Here is a 12,178-nt window from a genome sequence, read left to right on the forward strand (position 1 = left end):
CATCGAATAGGAGGAAAACTTTGGAATTTATCGACTTAATCGTTTCAGAGTAAGAAAACCGCCGGGGTGAAACGGCTTGGCCACGAACTTTCTCGAACAAATTGGAACCGGTTGTTTTCCAACCCTGTTTTCGTGGGCCAACACAGTGGTAGATATAAATGTAAATACGAGGCTAAGAAACGCTTACCCTTAATTTAGACAGAAGCGAGAAATCCGTGACCGCCTTGAGCGTCACTTTGCCGAGGGAATATTCTGAAATAGAAACCAAAGGAAAAACGTTAATGGTATCGATAGTTGTTGATGAATAAATTATAATAATTTAAGATGCTTTATGTCAATTTGGTGTTATATCTTTATATCCCACGTTCTGCAAAATGTCATTACTTAAAATAACTCATAAAATATTGTATTTACAAGATTGATAGCGAAGAAGTACATTTTCATTAATTTTATAAAAATAGGGAAGGTAATACATACAACTTTATTAAACCTTCTGAGGGAGTAATATATCTATTCTTTATAAATTTCCTCTTCCTAACAATCGTACAGTCACACAATGACACGATAGAACAGTAATACGTCACGATTTCCAATAAATAAAATGTCAAATATATTATCGTTTCCGTTTGTCATTCTAATATGAAAGGAAAAAGAATAACCCCCTATATGTCACCTAATCCACAAACCTACTACTAATTTAGTATAATGCTAACTTACAAGTGAATCCGCAACAAGTATCGACTCCGCAAAGAAGATCAACAGACACAAGTCTACTTATCCCTGGAGACAAGAATTTTTAAACTAGAACCGCGTAAATAATTCATCGGGTTCGAAGAGGATTTCCGGGTGTTCGCGAATTCTATTTTACTGAGCAAACGTCCACGCGAAAGTACCGACCGGACAAAGGGGAGCTTTTTCCCCTGTCCGGTTATGAGAGACAGGAACGAAAAGGGACCGAGAAACGGCTGCGATACGTGGCATTCTATGTTGCACGGTTCGACAAACAGTGAAACAAAAAACTTTCTATTAATGGGAACAAAGGGACCTGGTCGAAATCTATTCGCGAGTTATACGTCGAGTAAGCCGCTTTTCGCGGCGGCTGCTTTCAATTTGGTGCCGAATATTCGCGGGAAAACTGCTACAATGCTCGATTTTCCCTTGGAAAACGTAACGAAACGTATATTGAAACCACGTACCACGTACGGAGCAAGTCGAGTTTAAATCACGATTTGTGATCGAACGTCGATAAGGTAACTCTTCTATTTTGTGCGATTCGTAACGCGAAATCGGTGACAACATCAAGCTATGCTCGCGAACAGAGGTGGGATCGGGGTAGAATCGTTTGTCTTGAGAACTGGAACGGAACTACGGCACCACGAAACTTCAGGTGAGCGGAACTCCGAGCCGCCTCGACGTGCCATGAAGAAGAAGATAAGAAAATCGAGACCCGGTCGAGAGCTACCTTTTCTTCTCTCCAACTTCGTGACCAAGATTTATTTGCCTGGCTAGGTTGGCGAGTGCTACTTTTTACCATAGATTAATTCTGTGGGATAAATCTTGCGCTATAGATTTGCACAGTGTTTGTGTTATGTACACTCGCGTGAAAAATGAGCGAGTACTTAGTGTACCTTAATCCCTTAACCTACGATTTACGTTCGAGAATTTTGGGCCGATTTATGTTTGGTCCGATTATCTACTACAGGCTATGCTCGTAATATTTACGTTTGGCCCGATCATCGTACTACGGGCTACGCCCGTGGTTGTAGGTTAAGAGGTTAAACGAAGTAGTTGATTTTCTAAGTTTTTCTTAAGAAAGAATATCACGATTAGGGATGGAAAATTTTTAGAAGAGATTATATAGCCTCAGAAATATAATTAACATTTTTAGTATAAAAGATCATTTTTTCGAGCGTGACTTATTTTTATTATTAGCAGCAATGACGAAAGAGGAGTTTAAGTCTTTGAAAAATTTTCTAAACTTGTACAATAGACCGTAAAAATATTAAAATTTGATTTAGCTTAAGTTTGGTTATAAGATGAGCAGTATTAATCCGCTGTGAGTTTAAAAGTGCAAAAATTTAAAAACAAGGTAAAACAGCTACAAAAACTAAACAAACTACCGAGAGCACGATAAAACACAGAAGATTAGAGCTAAACAGTGTATGAAGATTATAAGTAGAACAATTGAGACCTTCTACCTTTTACCTTAATACTAATAACTAAAGTGAACTTTAAGTAATGTGATTTATGGCAGAACACTCTCATTTATGTACTCTAGCAACTTGTTCGTTTTTGGACACGATAATCTCCGTTCCACATAAAATGCGCTCTCTTATTTGACATTTTATCACATAACAATATCATACAAAATTTCATTAAATATTATTAATAAAGCCGGCAAATTTAAATACCGTATAAATTGCAGAATTTGTACAGAACGAAAAGCTAATAAAATATTGTCGCGTAAACTCTTTACGAGATCGTGCTCCCATTAACTTTAAAAACAATACAACTGAAACTACCAAGTTTATTCGAGCCATAATCATATCACGGTAACGCAAAAACATTGATAATACTACATTTCCAGAATATTCAATCACTATTTAGCGGACGTTTGCAATTTATTTATTAAATTCCTATATTTATTAATTTTTATTTTCAATAATATCGAACGCAATCTCGTACTGCAAAGAAATATAAAATATATACATATTTATTTGATAAAATCACTAGTAATCACTAAAAATTTGATCAACCCTGCTGTTTATTTACAGTAAATATCACTAAATATAAAGTATGAAAAATATAAAATTGTAAATGTGACTTATAAAAATTTGGATTAGATAAATTCGAATTCAAATTTTAGAATTTATTAGTGTGATGAGCTTACGGAAATTATCATTAAAATTCCGAACATTAAATACCAGCACTTTATCTTTGCCAGTGAAGATCTGCCAGAGTTTCTATAGCAGACGGGTATGCAATAAGAGACTCGCAGATATTGCCCAAAGTCATAACAAAGTGCTTTCCACTTTCATAGCCATATTAATTGAATACGCTATCACGAATAACATCTGAGAGTTATCGATCGAATCTGATTGGACGTGAGCTCGCAAGGACTCGAGGTCTTTCGAGGATATCTATTCTCATCCCTTCCTCCGTCTTGTAATGGACTGTTTTCAAGGAATAGCAAGCACTCATTTATAGGGAAAAATCGAAAAGCCTGAGGAAACAGGATTTTACGAGGGTAATCTAGCCTTCCAACATCGAGGAACATCTTTCCAATCGAGGTATTTAATTATTCTAAAGACGTACAGTACCACATGGTTTATGTTTCCCTATCGGACATCTTGAATTATCTTCTCTCCGCAACATTTGCGCTCTCTTAAATTAGAGCAGAGTTCATTTTCTTTTTTTAATGCAACAAAAAGACGGACGGTTTTTACTTTGTGACTTGTAGGTCGTTATCAAGACAAGGAAGTTCAGTTCTTGAGATATTTCACACGAGTGTAATTATAAGCAATATTTTATCTTTTTCAATATTTGTGATGTCGATTGATAAAGAAGCAACAAATAAGATATGTTATAAAATTCATCGAGGACGAAGAGAAATTGAACAACGGTTGGGACCTTCCATAAGCCACAAAACTTCATAAACTTTGACGACCATTATTTTGCCGACGTGCAAGGGAAAGTACCCGTGAAAGTATAACGTCTGTCAAGCAGATGTCTCGAGTCATAAACATTCTGCACAGATGCGCCCGCCTTATTTCGCCTAAGCAATCACCGGTGACGGGATTTCCAGCAATCTCTTTTTCCCACATGTTCTCACTCAACCGTTGACTTTGAACGATACTTTTATCTTAGGCCTAACAACCCTTTGCCCAGGCCAGCCTCTATTAAATAAATCTTTTCTTAATTTCCTTTACCTCGTTTCCTTCGTGCTATCCCCGATTGTTCGTTTTAATCGCTAGAGAAAGTCTATCTCTATGAGTGTAACTAATTTTCCCAACTATTCGGGAGAATAAGATTTTAGAAAGAAAAAAAATATTCTTTTATCTTCGATCTCTTTTCTTGGATTTTTCATGTTATTATTCTGTTCATTGTCTTCGTAATTTAATGCTAAATGATATGACGAATATTGACAAAGAGAACAAAACCGGTTATAAGATCCGATATCGAGTTGCGCTTACGTGGAATTCTTAATCAGCAGATTATGATTTAAAATGGAAAGTAGGTTGTAATCTGTGCATTATCCACGTTAATGCAGACCTAATTTATTATAGATACGGCATGTGTAATACAGCGCATAAGTTCTACCGGTCTTACGTCCTGCAAACAAACAACTTCCCCGAACCTATTAATTATTTAACTTTAATCAACATTTATGGAAGTTTGATTAATTATTTAACAAGCACCCTTAAGCCGGATATTACTTGATCACTAAATTTATGCTCATTTATTTCTATAAAGATGCGATCGTATTAATCTAATTTTTAGTTACTATTTAATGTATGAAGTATAACTTCTTTTCTATAGTGAATACAATAATTTCGTCTAATAATAATATGAATTTTCTTTATCCATGCGTTAATGAAAAAGTTCAAATTCCTTTGTCTATATATGTATCATTCTTTACTTCTTTTTAGTTGCACATGCAACATGTAATACATGATATCATTTCATAATAAAAAAAATATTTTATATAATGTTATTACGATATGTCACAGTTGAGAAATGATAGAGCTATGAATTAGAACAGAGACTTCAATTCATGTTTTCGCGGTCAAATAAATAATTAACGCGGGCACTTCTCGCTTTGTTACCAAGCGGAGAAATCAGGCATGGATATGCTTTCTCTTTGTAGCGTTTGCCAGCTTCATAGGAGCATGATAATTAATTACCGTGGCTTACTAACGAAGAGCTCGTAATGGGTGTCATCGAAGAAGACACAGCATAGCCTGTACCGAGTTCTCTTACTAGTTTTGCTGGTGGACCTTATGGAACCAATTATTGCTGAGGCGCGAAAATATAACTTTACACCCAACTGCGTACAGTTAATTCCATCTATTTCACGGAAATCCAGTTTCGATAATTTTATCGACGGTTACACAGATGTAAATGTTTATTTCAAGTGAATTTGTACATCATTCTTGCTAAGCACATCTTATTACACATTAATTAATGCTATCGTGGCATTCTATACCTATAGAGTAAATAGTCGTAAAAATAAAAACAAATTGAAAGGACTTGGGAACATGTAATAATTGATAAACAAATTAAAAAGCTATGTATAGTTCGTTTTATGACTGAAACTAACGAGTAAAACACGGTAAAACGTTTATATTTCTCTTGGGTAATACATCAAACTTCCATTTCTTAGAGTATATTTTTCTCAGACCGCAATTCTTCCACATTTATGCTCATTTTCTCCGATATAGCCTACAGCCAGCAGTAAAATTTGAAACAAAGATGGGAGTTCTACGGTCTTGTCAGTCGTCTGTGCCTTTGTTTAAAAATTCGAACGAAAGAGAGACCAAAAAGAAAAAAAATTGAAAATTAAGTTAACTCGAACAACAAGAAGCTCTTTCAAACCATGGACCTATACAGAGAAAGAAAGAGAAAAAGAGAGAGAGAGGTAGAAAGAGCACACCTGGAAACAAAACCTTATCGTGGCGGTTGGCGCATTTACAAACACACGAGCAGTCCAGTATACGAAATCAAAGCCTTATTCAAAAGTCCTCTATTTTCGACATATTCCATCAGTAGAAATTCTGAGAATCTCGGTTTGCAACGTCTATTACGAGGCAAGAACCGCAGCAGCCTTTTCTTTCAGGCTGTTTCTTCGCCGCGTGAAAAGAGCCACCAACGAGCAAGCAAGCAACCAAGCAACCAAGCAGCCAGCAGCAGCCAGTAGCAGCGACGGCAGTAACCAACCAACGAATTCCTCTTTCTTCTCTCGATTTCAAATGCGGAACATCTACGCGCCGACAATGTGGCTTTTCTTGCCGCGGTAACGGCCGTAATACGAATTAAATTATTTCTCCCGGTACGAAAAGGGAAGAAAGAGGTCAGGAGGAGCACGCTGTGGCCTCCGAATCGGGTGAACAAAGCGAGACGAAGCTGCGGAACGAACGAAACGTAGCAGAAGAAAAAGGGGGTTGGCGGCCGGCGACGGTTCTCAGCCACGGCGCCGGAAGACCGAAAGGAAGGGATGAAAGAAAGATAAAGCGCGACGTTAAATCGGATACTTTATACGTGTAATAAGCTGCAGAAATGCATACTTATGCGCTGCAGGAGTTTCACAAGACCCATAACCATCAGGAAGCAAGAAGAATAAACGCTTCTTCCTCGCTGTTTAGTTATTCGTCCGTTGAAAATGTTGAGATGTTATATTCGAGTATATTCAAGGTACATCCAAATTGGCTATGATCGTGTGCTGGCAACTAGGAAATTTTGTGGAGTATAGTCAGGCATGCAGGAAATAAATGTCAAAATAGGAAGAACAGTATATGTGTATAAGCGGAGAAGAATCTTCTTGAGAATAAGCAACATTGTTGTAATGGCTTGTGTTAGCAGAGGATGTTTGAAAGGTGCAAATGGAGAAGTCGAATATTTCTTCTAGTTTGTCCGCCACGTATTAAGCATAAATAGAAGGTGTATAATGTTTAAAAATGTAATGTTAATACACCATTAAATACATCGAATTACGGGAAATTTTTTTATTAAAGTACACGACTGCTCGATTAAGTACAAGTTTAGCGAAGTTCGGTTTAAGCAGAAGTAAGGAAATTTTTAATTTCCATTGTCCTGGAGAACGCGTCTATGCCGCTATAACGGAATTAAAAATGGTAAGATGACGTCTCGAAATCGTTGAAGAAAACAAGTTGAAAAAAATGAGAAATCGTGCAATATGTGACACGATATTTTCAGGCGAGAAAAAACTGGGACGTGGTATAATATGGATGCTAAAACAGCATCATGCTGTCGCAAAAAAAAGTACAAAAATTAACGGCGTAAAAACATTAAAAACATTGTACACGGCAATGAACAGCATTGTATAATATAACGATGTAACTCGGAAGCATAGAAGCACGAAAGATCCGTGTCTCTAAAGAACCAGTCATTAGTGAACGTCTCACGTTGTACGATAGTGTCCCGCGCCCTTTCCACAAATCAAAGCGAGCAGAAATTGCAAGCTTCTGTGTAAAAACAACTCCTTTGGTAAGTCATGCCTTTGTTAAACTCAAATGATCAGTCATGTTCAGTGACGTTTGCTATTTGACAGTCCATCGTCCCTTCAGTATTGCAACCTAAGTTTCAACATCTTATTTCAATCTCGAACTTTGCACAAAATAATTAAACTTGTTGTATACTATAGAGACATCATTAGCCCTTAATGTACCTAATAACGAAGGAATGAGAAAATATCGTGTACTTTAAGCCGAATTTACATTGTTTTGCTTGTCGCGTACAAAACGAAGATGAAAGCAACGCCCATCTGCCGCGTTCCTCGAAACAGTGTAAATTCGACATCAGGTTCAATGAGGAAGAATATCAAAAACAGAAGAAAATTCGAATAATCCGTATAGTAGAGTTATTTCAGTCAGTAAAAAGGTATTATACGCAAACTAATAAAATAAATGTCAAAATAACTTACAGAAATAAAATAATATACACATTCTACTGCGTTTATACGATACGATATGATAGTCGGTGGAATTTTTAACAAGTAACATCTTTTCTCTGTGTTCGCTTCTGTAGAACAAATTTTCCCTCGCTTTTGAACAGAATCCGACAATCGCACGAAGCTGGTCGTATATCTCCCGTGTCTCTTCGCAACGCGGGCATGTTACAGATGTTCGTGTCGTCGGCTACCAGACCGGATCCGCCATCGCGCTTTTCGATGTCGTCCATCTCGCGCGGTTATTCGACCAACCTTGGCAACGATTTACCGATAGTCGAATTATACGCATTATCGGGTCGCGCGACGGATCGCGGGATGGATTAACGAGCATGATATAAATAACCGACACGGTATCGATCCTTATATCGCGAAGCAACGCTGGTTTTTCCATTGTGTGCACGACGCGTTCTATGTCAGTCTTCCTGTTTCACCGTCGGCAAATATTTGTTGGAGTCGAAACACAACGCGGTCTAATGGTGCGAGCTGTCTTCTATTGCTAGACACCAAACAATACGCCGCCTATAACAGTTTTGTCTCAGTTGCCGTTGTTCTCTCTGTTTCTGTATTTCTGTGTTCCATTCTTCCTTTTTTGGATTATTAAATTAGCGCGTCGATCGCAAACGTGTTCAATGATATCGATAGACATTTTTACGTTTCGATAATTTAAAAAACGTGAGTTACTATTCAATGTCGTTTTTGGCTCTTGCAGAGCTTTCGCAAATATTTAACGAATGGCACAGATATTTTTCTGTGTATTCTATCTTCTACGTCTGGAAGGATTTATTTTTTTAATTAAATATAATTCTTTTCTTCTATCAAATAGCAATTAATATACACCGAGATACCAAATCTCACGAGCAAAAAAATTTACTTTATTCCGAAAACATCATTAGAAGAATACCTAACTAAAACTAAAACCAATTAAAAAATACGGAATTTATTATATCTTCATCCGAATCGTTTCATCCAATTCGAAGATTATCCAAAAAGAAAGGATCGTACAACCAGCTATCCGGTGAATGGAGGGATTTGTTACGCGAGTTTACCGCGTGAGAATCGACGAAGTGGCACGAGTGCATTGGTTCTTGCGTCAGTAAGTCGGTGTTAGGGGGATGCATTATCGATAGCATGCGCAACAAGATTTCCAGGAGGTTTCTCCCTGCCAGCGAAACCGAAATGCGATTCGGGACGGGCGCGGAAGAAGCGGTAAGTTTCCATCTCGTTTGGCCGACGCGATGCTTTTTATTCAACCGGATAGAACGCGTCGACGGTTCTTGACTTCGTTCTTCTTCGATCTTCTCGCGGTCCTTCCGTTCAAATTTTCCCGCTCTGCCTCCTTATCTGACTAGTGGATGGCCGCGTCCGTTTTCTCTGTCGCGTTCAAGCCACCTTTAACTGGCCTCGGTTGTTCCGTTGAATTGATTTCAGCCTCGCGCACAGAAAGTCAGTGTTTATTCAGGAGCATTCGGGAAGTTCCGAGATGGGTTGGATTGAAACCGAACTATTTTCAATTGGCCCGACTCCCGACCCGATCCTTGTACATTGCAAATCGAATTCGATCACCGCGATACCCCCGATTTCACGTAATCTGCCTTCGTCCTACTCTACTTTTTTCCTCTTTCTTACGCCTTTCGATGAGATTTCACCTTTAATTTATTTCGAATCATCGTCAAAGGGATCAACGAATATCGATGGACCGTTAGAGCTTGTTTTTAATGCGATTTGCTTTTCCAGGAAATTAATTTAAATGGCTCGAAATTTATCAGGCTTTACGGTAATTCGGATTATTGAAGATTATTATTGAATCTGCACGATTCATGTTTTATCTTGATGAATTTACCTTTTGGGATAAGCGTGATAGTTACTTTCAAAGATGGAATTTAGTATCGAAATAGAAGATATTAGTTGTATATGACAAGGATATTTTTGTGAACCGAGAAAATATATCAGAAGACTAATATTTATAAGAGTATTTCTGCTTCTGATATCGGATTGCTTTTAGAAGAGTAATCTTCCTGTATCACTGTTTTATACATTGAATTTCCGTACCTTTCTATTTATTAATTTCTGTACTTTTAAACGTTTATGTTAGATTATTGTACTGAAATTAAAATGAAAATTAATATAGTAAAAGTTACGATGAACGCGAGAATAGAATATTACAAATATCGATCTCTACTTACCAGATATTTTTTCAATTTAAAAGTACAACAAAAAATGTGATTAAACCCGGTAGAGCCAGTATAGTAAGCCAGTGAAGTAACTTTTATTCCAGCCACTTTTACGCGGTTGAAATCAGATTTTAAGGTTCAGCCAATTACGAGGCTTCCTTTTTTTTAATTGATTTAAACGAACGTCAATTAGGAGTATCGGAAAATTGGCTCCAGTCGTTACCTCCTGTTCGGTTCTTTGTAATCCACTTATCTTACACTTCTCTATATTACAGGACGTCGTACTTTTTCACGCTAACGTAATAACATTGCAATAAATCTAATGGACCGTAGGAATTCTGCTTTCCGGTACTAGTACGTCAATTATTCGGAATTATTCTCAACGTGAACCGACGAAAGGAATATTTTTGTTTAACTTGCGAGTCCAGCAGATTCACAATTCAAACATCCAAATGGAACATAAGTCACCTTCCGTAACAGCCATGTATAGTGTACGTTATATTTGATTTATACTATCCAAACGTTTTGTTATATATATACACGAAAACACACAGCACGTACGTCAAATATTCAAACACAAGTCAGACGCAATACCCCCGCAATTTAAACACAATATAGCAACTATATTATTCAGATATTCCATACCACGTGCAAAGCCGGACTTGTACCAACACGTCGTATACTCTGAATTCTCTGACACGGATTTCTATGGGTCATATAATAAGATGGTGTAAGATGAAGTCTTCGAAACAAGCAAGTACTATGTACGTCGAAATTTTCTATAAAATTTTATGTTCAAATATCCATAAGAATACACTTATACATCTACATGTTTATTTTGAAATAAAATTAACTTTTTAGAAATACATACATATTCTTATATGCACTTCTAGATGTCGAATAGATTATCTTTTCACGTTCAATTTATCGTCAAATAAACACACGACTTTAACGATCACGTTAAAAGAAACTGTAACACAACATTTTACACATCAACCGATCGTAAATATTTTTTGTTTTCAAGATTTGCGCACGCTTGGACGTATTTTCGTTCTTACTTTGAAAACATCTACGTATGTATACACGTTCCTGCTTCCAACGTTAGAATGGAACTGTTTACTTCTCGAAGACAGTCACTATGGCGAGAATTCTCTTCCTCGGTGCTTGAACGAAGAGGTAGAAGTACACTTAATTGATTGGTTATTGTTCCTGCCTATACCTGACTCGCAAAGGTCTACAACCATAAATAAGATCCACACAGACATGAGGTAGGATAGTTCTCGAAATTTTGTCGTTACCTGCCTTCTACACTTTAGTTTCTTCACTTTTACTCGACGATGCAACGTCTGGGTGTTTTTAAGAGTAAATATATATACTCCTTTTGCCGCAATAATCAATTCAACAAGTTCTGGTGAACGGTTCAGAATTCCGACGTACATATATTAATCTGTAACTGGTATCTATGGGTGATTATCCTGTCATAAGCAATATTGACAGCAGGATCCCATAAAAGTATTCAGATAATTAAAAAAATAAAGGAAAGTAATATTATAGGTTACTTTTATTACGTATTTTATTTAAAAAGTAATTAACTTAAACTTTGAATGTGTACGATGTCTTGAAGAGTACTTTTGAAAGAACCGCAAAAATAAATACCATAAAATTAAAAATTACACAAATGTAAATATTGCATAAAACTAAAAATCATTGAAATTTAGTAGACTATAGCTTACCAGTTATAATTAGCGTTTCTGTTTGCGAGCTATAGATTTATCGCAGATCGTATGTGGTATTCTCCGTATAATTTTGGCCGTTGTAATGCGTGTATTTACGTGGTGTCGCGTATAAGAACGTTTAATCGACTTTGACGTTCGCGCGCACGCGAATCGTTATTTGTCCTTCGTACAAAGGTTACCATACTTATATCTATATTTTTATATTTTATATATTTATATATTATTATTTATATATATATTTTTATATTTATATATTTTATATATTTTATATTTTATATTTTATATTTGCATTCTGTGCAAATGACAGTACATAATAAACAACAAAATTATTACACGTTCCACCAGAGTTTTAAGTGTTTAACCCGGTTTTTCACTTGATTCTATCTATAGACATTGGACATTGTGCTAAATAATTTAATGAACTTTATAATGATTTCTAGGATGATTTTATGTTTATTACTTTACTCAAATTTATGAATAATTGCCAATCCGATATGTTGCTCTTTAACGTTTCTATTTTTATTTTATAAATTTACGATTAATTTATAAAGTGATTATTAAAGCCATCGTAAAAAAATGAATAA

At 36.3% G+C, this 12,178-nt stretch overlaps 1 protein-coding gene across 1 annotated transcript in view; it reads right to left on the reverse strand.

Annotated features, from left to right (window-relative positions):
- LOC126876954 (amphoterin-induced protein 1) overlaps positions 1–12,178 on the reverse strand; it is a 291,913-nt gene that overhangs the window by 33,295 nt on the left and 246,440 nt on the right. Inside the window, exon 6 of the mRNA XM_050639827.1 lies at positions 188–252. The gene's annotated coding sequence lies outside the window, so the exon portion shown is untranslated. The remainder of the gene's footprint in view (positions 1–187; positions 253–12,178) is intronic.

The sequence above is a fragment of the Bombus huntii genome, chromosome 2 (assembly GCF_024542735.1).
Source record: "Bombus huntii isolate Logan2020A chromosome 2, iyBomHunt1.1, whole genome shotgun sequence".
Taxonomy (NCBI): Eukaryota; Metazoa; Arthropoda; class Insecta; order Hymenoptera; family Apidae; genus Bombus; species Bombus huntii.